General features: G+C 47.9%; 1 pseudogene; it reads left to right on the top strand.

The window, feature by feature from the left end:
• Nucleotides 1-7,772: 7,772 nt before the first annotated feature.
• LOC141040846 (uncharacterized) lies at nucleotides 7,773-8,356 on the top strand (annotated as a pseudogene).
• Nucleotides 8,357-10,076: the final 1,720 nt, after the last annotated feature.

Here is a 10,076-nt window from a genome sequence, read left to right as displayed (position 1 = left end):
CCTAGGGCCAGTTCTTTTGGCAGCTTAAAAAATAAGCCGTCTCTTCCCCAACTTTTCCCATAAGACTAGTCACAGTGGAGAGTAACATAAGGTGCCTCACTCATTTATTTGGGCTTCTAAACTACTAGTACATCCGTCCTGGTTTATTCGTCACCATTATAATTTGTGGTAAATTTTGACCAAAGATTTAACTAATAAAATGTTAGTGCATGTGACATGCATAAACATTTCATTAGTTAAATTTATGGTCAAAATTTGACACAGATTACAATGGGGACCCATAAACCAGGACGGAGGTAGTAGTTATGGGATTACTAATCTAGAGGACTAAAAGAACTTGCCCCTAGGTACTCCTAGTAGTAGTACTCAAGTTGGAATTCCAATTGCAAGGCACAACTTGTTAGGCAAAAAATTCAATACAGGGTGTAGGAAGCGGTTTGGTAATTTGCATGCCTTCCCGACCAGTGAGATACTCCGTACAAAGTACAATAGAGAAATAACCACAGAGAAGGAAGCTAAAAGTAAACAATCAAATGAGCATTTTTGCATTTGTTTTGCATTGAATCGTGTCACAAGCTCGACTAGTGTTGTTTTTCTACTTTTACAAAAACCACATCGTAATGTTAAAACGTGCATTTGCACATACATAAGTAATAGTAGTAGCATAGTCTGCAAGCATATATAGAGAGAGAAATGTAGTGTGATAGTATATAGTAAAGTTTGTACTATATGCATGTACCTACAAAATGCGTACGGATACCCAAGGTTTCCAAACTTTTCCTTTCACATACTTAATTAAGGACGCTAATAATTCCTGAACATTCTGGATTTATCATTTGCATCCCAAAACTAATGAGATCGCCTTAGGAAACTAAATTATTCCTAATAAAATCCACGGCGCTCGCAGGAGCGCTTGCGGCCCGCCACGAGTGCCGTGGTGCGCGGCCATTTCCCAGCGTGCCGACACAACGCCTCTTCCTCAGCCTCGCAACTCGCGAGGTGCTGATTGGCGGCTTGTCGGCGGGCGAGCGCGATCTCACCAGTGTGGTGATCCGGCACCAACAGGTACTCCTCCTCGCTGGAAGCATGCACCCGGTCCACGTACCGCCAAGCGTAGATGAGGTGCTTGGGCCCGACTGCACTCAGGGCTTTGGCACGGGCATCCTCCGCCACCCTTACGGCCCTCGCATGAGCCTTCTGTCAAAGAGCCAATTGCCTGACTCTCTCGGATGCGACATAGGCCTGCCAGGCAGCATGCCTCATGGCGCGCTTCTCTTCCTCGGCCTTCTTCTCCGCCTCTATTTTGGCGTGCTCTGCCAAAGGCAAAGCCTCCCACAAGGCGACATCCATTTCTTTCCAAAGCTCCTCAAGGCTGGGGGGGCTCGGCGGGCTGCACGGCATTCTCCTCGTAGCGGGAAGCCGACACATCCTCTGACGCATGTGCTGGCGAGATTGGGAACACCGACGCGTCCACCTCGACGCGTCGTGGCAAGGAGCGGAACATCGACGCATCCTCCTCGACTAGTGGTGGCGAGGAATGGAACGGCGATGCGTGACCATCCACGCGGTGTAGCGAGGGGCGCCTAGAGCTTGGGAGGGGCGATGCCATAGTGGTCGACATGAGAGGGAGGGGGAGGAGATAGCGATGAACGTGAGCGTTCTTCCGAATTGTCATGGGAGGCACATTATTTATAGAGAGCAATGGCACACCTACGTAAGATATGGACTGAGCTTCAGTGACTTAATTGCAGGTGCAGTTGCGTCACTGACATGCCGGGCAGATGCATGTTGGGCTCACATGTCAGTGACCCAATGCACCTGCAGTTAAGTAAGTGAAGCAGCGTCCCATAAGATATGGTGTGTGATTAACGTAACAACTACATGGGAATATTTGTTGGAGTAAATTACGGGGGAGGGAAGGGGGGAATATTGCTGGTCACAACGAATTCAACGAGCGCGGGGGGAGGAGAGTCAAGCATGCAGATTTTTTCCACACGGGGTGGAGTGGTGGGACTGCCGGGGGGGAGAAGGAGAGTCAACCAGGTGTTCAGATTTCAAGGTGCACTAAATTATTGCATGCGATGATTAAGGCTGGCCATAGTAGCTGGTATCATGCACATGGGAATAGCAAACCTTGTTGTGATGACTAGATAGGACATGGCACGCACCTGAACGGAGGAACTAGTGTGCATTGTGCATATAAGTTTTGTCCGAAGTCAATGTACCTCTACTTTGACCAAACTTATAGAAAAATGTATCAACATTCACAATGTCAAATCAATATTTTTATACTCATTATAAAACGTAGTTTCATAAAATATATATTTGGTATTGTAGATATTGATATTTTTAGTATAAATTTGGTCAAATACTTTGCAAACTTTGACTTGACACAAATCTTACGTGGAGTAAAAAGGACCAGAGGGAGTATCATGCATGCGGAGTAGGCAAAAAATGCTTATTTATAGTCGTCCGAAGCCTCAAAGGGCGCAACCGCGCGAGGGAGGCGAAGATCGTGGGAGGCGCGACGGTTGACGGAATTAAGTGAAGTTGCATCCACGCGCCGGCATGGCATGCGAACATGCAGAAGCTATACCGTCAAGCCTATGATATGGGTCTAGTAGACATGACATCTAGTGGGTCCCGCATAGTACTCGAGAACTCTTTGGGGGCATGCAGCCGTTTATCCACCGGGCAAGCCAACAACCCCATGTCGTTCGCATGCCCTACTCGTCCCCGTCTTCTACCTTACAACCGTTCACTCCCAGTCGTCCCGTCCTTTCACATTACACCACTTCAACTTCTCCTAACCCGCCTCCAAAATCCTTGGCCTCCCAAATCTCCATGTTCGCCGCTGAGTACCAGGTTAGATCCATCACCAGCGATGAGTTCATCGTCATCTACACCCGTAGATCTGCAAGGGTGGAAGCATGCCTTGATCGCTTCTATGCATGTTCAAAGGATGAGTGGAAAGCGAGAAGATTCTAAAGGAGGCAGAGAAGAAGAAGCCCAACGTGATCCAGGTTTGCGTACATAACGTGTGCTTGGTCTACCACATATGCCATGTCGGCGTTGAGTGCCAGGATTTTAAGAACTTCCTCAAGGACGAAAGAGTGAAATTCGTTACTGTAGACTTTAGGAACGACAGGAGTGTCCTGTGTCGGATAGGCCTCGTTGTAGGCTAGCCCTTCGATCTCCAAAAGGCAAGCCTGGTGTCCTCCTCTCAGCCTTCATTGCTGACCCTGGCAGCAGCCATGATTGATCCTTCGTACGCTCAATTGAAGAAACCTCACCACGAGTTTCATCATGCATGGGAGTCGAAGACAATAGATGAAGATCGCATCTTGTACGCAGCAATGGATGCCTACCTTTGTTTAAATATCTACAAGGGTTGGATGAAGAAGAAGAGCCTTGTCTCCGTTTCAAGCAAAGAAGCGCCGGTGAAGAGGAAGAGGAAGAGGGACGAGGACGAAGTCGAGGATGTGGACTCGGACTCCGAGTAAGGTGGCAGGGCCCTCGCTCATGCTGGTTCTACTGCAGTGTCACAGACTAGTTGCTTAGTTTTATTTCAGGGGTGTGTTGTGCTGAGCCCCCAGCAAAACTATGTTTATGTTCTTTCTCGTTATTTGAACTCTTTAGTACGTACAACAGTACTAGTATGTCTTACTACTGTTCTTCTTGTAGTTGGTACTACTGCTCATATCTTCGTGTTCCTACTGTACTTATACGTACGTACTAGTAGTATAATTTTGGTCAGTCGATTTGTGGAAGAAGTTCGACGGAGCGAAGGAGGAAGACGACAGAGAAGCTACCCCCAGTATCTATATTAGGGTGGCAGGGTGCCCATGATCTACCTTATGAGTGTTGGGTGTGGAATGCAGTTTGCTAGAAAAAATGGATCATGCCCGGGCTTAACAGATAGCGGGGGTGGGGGGAGCATGGCGGTGGCAGGCGGTTCGGGGGAGGGCGGGGCAGCGGCGGCAGGCGGTTAAGCGTGTGGCCGGCTGGCGGCTCGATGCTTGAGAGAGAAGATGAACAGTGCATCAATTTCGGAGGTTGAAGAAGCCCTTCTGGCCATCCATGTTGCATCCAACGGCTCACAAGAGTCGACTGACCCAAATTGCTCCTTCAGATTGCAGGATCCACATGGCATTCAAAGTGTCGAAGGTAGATTATGCGTCCGCACCCGATTTGCGGGCTCAGTGAGGGCGTGACCGGCTTCCGCCGCGACAGCCACCATGCGCGCCTCCTCCGCGCAAGCGGAGATGACAATGACATGCTAGCTCCTCCTCGCCGCGTGCTGGAGCACGCGCTCGTCCTCCTCTTCGTACGCTACTTGCATAGACGCGACTCCACCATCTGCTCGTGTGCTTGGCAGCACAGCGGCATCATGAGGAGGGACTGCAGACGATGTGAGCGGGCGAGCCTTCGGCTTCATAGCACAGCGATGGCGGCGACACGGCGGTGATGGGCGAGAAATGGTTGGCCGGAGCAGGCGGGCGCCGGCATGCGCAACGGCGGTGGCGGCATATTGATGAGTGCGCGTATGGGAGCTTAGTTTAGTTTTATATAGGGTTGGTCAAACTTAGAAGAACACCGTACTAGTACACGTAAACATTAGACTAAGGCGGCGCTTATATTTTTTACCACAACAATGATACGGAATCCTGTGCAAGCGCGTTCACCGCGGCCGCGCGGGCGATCGAACGGTGTATCACCATGTCACGCTCGAAGGACATCCACCGAACCTTTTTGTGTGTGTGAAAACAATCCCCGAATATTACTCAACTTTTTTTCCTGGAAAGTTTCTTCACGCTACAATATTTCCATATATTTGAATTTAGCTTCAGTTCGTGTTTATTTGGATTTGGAAGTTTTAGGTGCGCCCTAGTTTTTTTAATACTGATTTTGTGTGTGTGACTGAGAGAGAACGTGTGTATGTGTCTATATGTGTGTTGTTGCGGAAGGGCAATGTGGAGACGGTGTGCGTGTGATAGAGACATAGAGAGATGTGAATGTGCAAATGATCATGCATGAGTGAGACATAGAAAGATGCCGATACGTTGTGTATACATGAGAGAACGTTCTTGTGTGTGCGAGAGAGAGGAGCATCCGTAACAGAACAACCATCTCTCTCGATTCGTCCGTCCCTCGTACGATCGCATGTAACACATGCATCAACGCACACATTTTGACACCCTCACCCGACACCTGCCCACCTCAAGGCCCGCACATCGCTCTCTATCTCGCACGCACAATCCCTTCGTGAAAACCCTATTTTGCATGTAGCTTTCCGTCACATACACACACATTCTCTCCAGAGGTTTGATTTCTCTCAATATCTGACACACACACACACACACACACACACACACACACACACACACACACACACTGCACACACACTCACCCCTCCCCCGAGCACACAATTCATCCCCATCCAAGGTTATATGGCGACCACTCTCGCTTGTGCTTGTCTGCACCCCAGCATCCACACCACCTCAATCTTCAAAGAGGGCATCAAGGAGATCGAAGACGGTGACCACACTACACTAGAGAGTGTGGGGCCATTTGGAAGCAGGATGATGTGACGACGGCTGACTGACTCCCTCCCCCCCAACTCTCTCTCCCACACAGAATTACCAATCCCTCTCTCACCCGCACAAAATTATCAATCCCTCAACCCACGAGATCCTTCCCCTCTCGTCCATGTTTTTCCAGCTCTCTCATCAAACCTGTTGTCTCTTCTCCTTCCACGTGTACAAAATCCGGATGCACACGCATCTCACGTATATTAAATGTCTTCATCTTTCTCACAGACCGAACTTCTTCCTCTCTCTTTCTCTCTCTATCTCTCTCTGTCTTGTTAGGTTTGTCTCCTACTCTCTCGCCCACATACATACAATTTTTCCCGCCCTATTTGCTCCATCTTCGCAAGCTCTCTCTACATGTTTCATTCACATATTGTGATATGTTCAAAATGTTGCTTTTATAATGGATGATGTAGAGTTATGGTCGGTTTTGTTGCATCCTACAAAGTAATAACTATAAAATGCATTTAGATTTTCATTTGACTGGGATTATGTGAGTTTGAGCATATTGTGAAGTACTATAGACCTCGTATACATCTTGGAATTCAACAATGATTCTAACTATTGAATTGTATAGACCATTACATTCGAAGTCAGTAGCCTAATATATTTATTTCACGATTACAACAAATGATTAATTCACTACAAACTATGAAAACAAATGTCTACTCCCTCCATTTTTATTTAAGTACGCGTATTAGCATTGGTCAAAGTCAAGTTTTGTAAACACTCACAAAGTTTATAACAAAAAATATTAACATATACAATAACAAATAAATACCATTAGATTCATTATTGAATGTACTTTCACATCATACATATTTGTTATGGTAGATGTTTATATTTTTCTATATACTTGGTCAAACTTTAGGAAGTTTGACTTCAGTCAAACCGAATATGAAGAGTTAATAAAAAAGGAGGGAGTACTAGTAGTTAGTAGTACTACTCGCTAGTTGCTTAGCCCAATCACCCAACACGCCACATGGGGAGTTCAGTGTCACAAAATTTTGAGGTCGGCGGGAAAATCTCCTGTGACCCTGATTCGAGCAGTGCGAAGTTACCATCATACCCTTTGGAACAGGCCTACGGATGACGCTTGGTAGGCGGCTGTTTGGGTAACTTCAGGTTCACCCTACCCAGCCAACCCCACCCCGGCACCCAGAGTAGTACACCTGAATACTCCCCATTTTTTATCCCCACAGCAAAATAGACTTCTCCACGGCACCGCAGCCTTCATGCTCCTTCCCTTCTACATCGGCACTCATCCACCGCAGCGCATCTGCCTCATCAACGACGTCGTACACCGCACTGGAGCCGGTCCACCGTTGTCGTCGTACACGAAGCCTCTTCCCCGGCACGGTCTTCCACGGTCTCGGGTCTGCTTCCCGGAAGCCGACGCCAAGCTCAGAAGCACCACCATCGTGGACAATGAACTGGCTCCCGTTGCCGACCATGAAGCACAGAGGCCGCCGCGACCATCGTACTCCACCTCGATTGGTAATGTGTGTATTGAATCTCTTAGCAGTACATGTGCAGTTCCAATTTTGTTCATACCTACCCTTCAAATTTCCTAGTTGCTATTGTTCCCGTAAAAGTAATTGGTTATAGCCTCCATTGTCCAACAAAATATCACCTTGTAATTGTGCGTCGCTCCTGTATCGCGCTATGCTTGGGTAGGTTCTTCATCTGCAGCCAGTAGTGTGCCAAATGATGAAAAGTTTTTTAGAACTAGAAAGATGCCCATGCATTGCACGGAACATCAAGATGCATTTGTATGAGTATTTTATCTTGTGGGAGAAAAGGATGAACGAGGGAAGGCCTTTTTTGCAAATGTGGAGAGGGCTGTGGGTATCTTTTTGCAAAATTGCCATAGTTTCCTTCCTATCCGTCAGATATAAATCGGACGGCCTATATTTCAGGATGGCAGGCACACCATCATCACCAACTCTGTTTTTTTTATAAGAAGTAGAGATAAATATAAATATAAAATAAATATAAGAGCAGAGAAGAGAGTAGAGATAGCAGGGACGTCGGGAAAGGATCGCATGCGCGCGGGAAAAAGCGGCCGGGCGCGCGCTAGTTTTGGTGTGCGGCGTCCGGCGGGCTTTATAAAATCAAACGCCCTCCCACTGCTCTATGCCTTCCCACCGCTCTTTCTCGCCTTGCCGCCGCCGCACCACCATGCTGCCGCGTCACCGGGAAACTTGGGGATACTGCGGCGTCCGCGCGCGCCCTTCCGGCAGCTTCTCCGCCTAGATCTGGCTCCGCGGGATGCGCCTCAGCCTCAGCACTTTCGACACCCCCCACGAGGCCACCCGCGCATACGACGCGGCAGCATGGCGCCTCCGGTGGCCTCATAGAACATTGAGCTTCCCCAACGAGCCAACGCGGGAGCGGGCGCAGGAGCTCGCGCCTCCGCCGTGGTTTATCACCGACGAGGATCATCGCGACAACCGGAGGCGGGAGCACCATCTCGGCAATGCCGAGATGGAAGAGGAAGCCATGGCGTTGTTGCGCCAATGCTTCGCGCAGGATATCATCAATGAGCGTGAGTTCTAAGCGCAAAGGAGGGCGAAGAGGGAGAAGAGGAGGGCGGAGCGGCCGCCTATCGCGAGGACAAGCGTACGCGGAAAGCGGCCGCTCGATTCAACATGAAGCTAGGAGAAGCGTCGCCCTGGGACTCTGAAGACGATCGGTATCTTGACGCCTACATTGAGACGTCGGAGGAGGACATCACCGAGGAGGAGTCCGACGAAGAGGTGTAGTTAAACTATCTTTTTTACCTATCTATGCTATATCTATGCTGAGAACTATCTATGTCTCTACTCTCTACTCTCTATCTCTACTTCTCTATCTCAGCACTCCGGGCCCGCAAAAACTGGCTATTCCGGCGTTGTAAATGCTTTTTTAACGCGTCGCGTGTTGCGCTTCTGTTGGAGATGTTGTAACATGGCAGATGAGTGCTTTAATGTTGCCCACAAGATGCGTGAGTATTACTATATTTTTCTTGCCATGTTGAGATTTTAAAACCACGAGTGCGAACATGCAGGGGAGCAATGAAGGCCAAACACGGGATATTGGGGACATCTTCAAGGAGTGTGGCAAGTTAAAGAGGAGCTGCACCGAACCTGTAAAGCAAGCTTTGGTAAGTAACACCCTTTCAATTACTTTCGTTTAGCATCGTGTTCTTCGATGTGTATATGTTGTAGTTTCTGTTTCTCTTAGCTCGTGTTCTTCGATGTGTAATAAAAGAGTCTTAATCGTCCTGATGCTTTTGTTTTTAGCTTGATGTAGGAAGTGAGTGTTCTCACCTTGGAGTCTGTTTTTATATTTTTCCTTTTGAATTCACTTCTCCGAGTCATGTTTATCTGGCTTCTACTAAATGGATCTGGGTTGCTCTGAGTATTGATCTAAAAAAGAAGTAACTTCATGTCAGGATGCAGTTTGTGCGAGGAGGGAAGTATGGTCAACCTCGAGACCATGTTTCTAAAATGAGGCTGGATTACACACAAGGTGCCCGTTCCCTAATGACGCTGGATTAGACACAAGGTGCAAATTCCCAGATGATGCTAGATTACACACAAGCCAGGTGGAGCCGTCATCTGTTTGTGTGCTCATGGCTCTAGTAAAGGCTGAAAGAAAGCGTGCAGCATCCCTTGAGGATGTAGCTGAGTTCCTGAAGAAGCGAAAAGAGCAATCAGATGCTCTCTTCACCCAAGCCAAAGAAGAGATGGAAGAAGCCAGAAAGAAGCTAGCAGAGGCAGAGCAGGCTAGGCGTCTCCTGCTATCTAAAACTATTGTCAATACAAATTTTCCTTCATAATAGCTAGGTTCAAATGTTTATCCAGTGAGCATGCCTGTTCTGATGTCCATGCATCTACTGATGTGGCACAAAATAAATTTTTTTGGGTCATGTATAACAGTAACTACTTTCCAAAACAATAACAGACGAAGCATTGGACATGGTATAGTTCACGCGCAAGCCCAACATTCCAACCTGGTACGCGTCGGTGCTATACAAACGGTTTTTAACCCCTTTTCGCGATGGCATTTGGAACCGTCGCCTAGTGAGTGACAGTGATTGGGGGTCCTTCCCACATGACCCAGAAACCATCGGGGATATGCCCTCCTTGCACACACGCTCGACAAAATGAGGTCGTGTGCGACCGGCGAGCGCTCAAATACGGAAATACGTACAGCAGAGCTAGAAAATACAATTATACAGGTGAAATTGTTTCCGGTCGCAATTACATCCCACACAGTCAGTCCCCGCTAAATGTTTCCATTCGTATGTACATCCCACACAGTCGCTCCCAGGAAAACGTTTCCGTTCGCAGGTACATCACACATAATTTTCGCCGTTAAATCGTTTGTCATAGCGTTGCCATTGCACACGATATTAACAATTTTATCGTTTGCGTTATTGAATGCATCACACACGGTGCATAGAAGAAACTGTGTGGCAAAGGTTGTCCATCACACACA

This window comes from Aegilops tauschii, chromosome 2 (genome assembly GCF_002575655.3).
Source record: "Aegilops tauschii subsp. strangulata cultivar AL8/78 chromosome 2, Aet v6.0, whole genome shotgun sequence".
NCBI lineage: Eukaryota > Viridiplantae > Streptophyta > Magnoliopsida > Poales > Poaceae > Aegilops > Aegilops tauschii.
The sequence above is the reverse complement of the archived record's forward strand: the minus strand, read 5'-3'. Positions and strand labels throughout refer to the sequence as shown.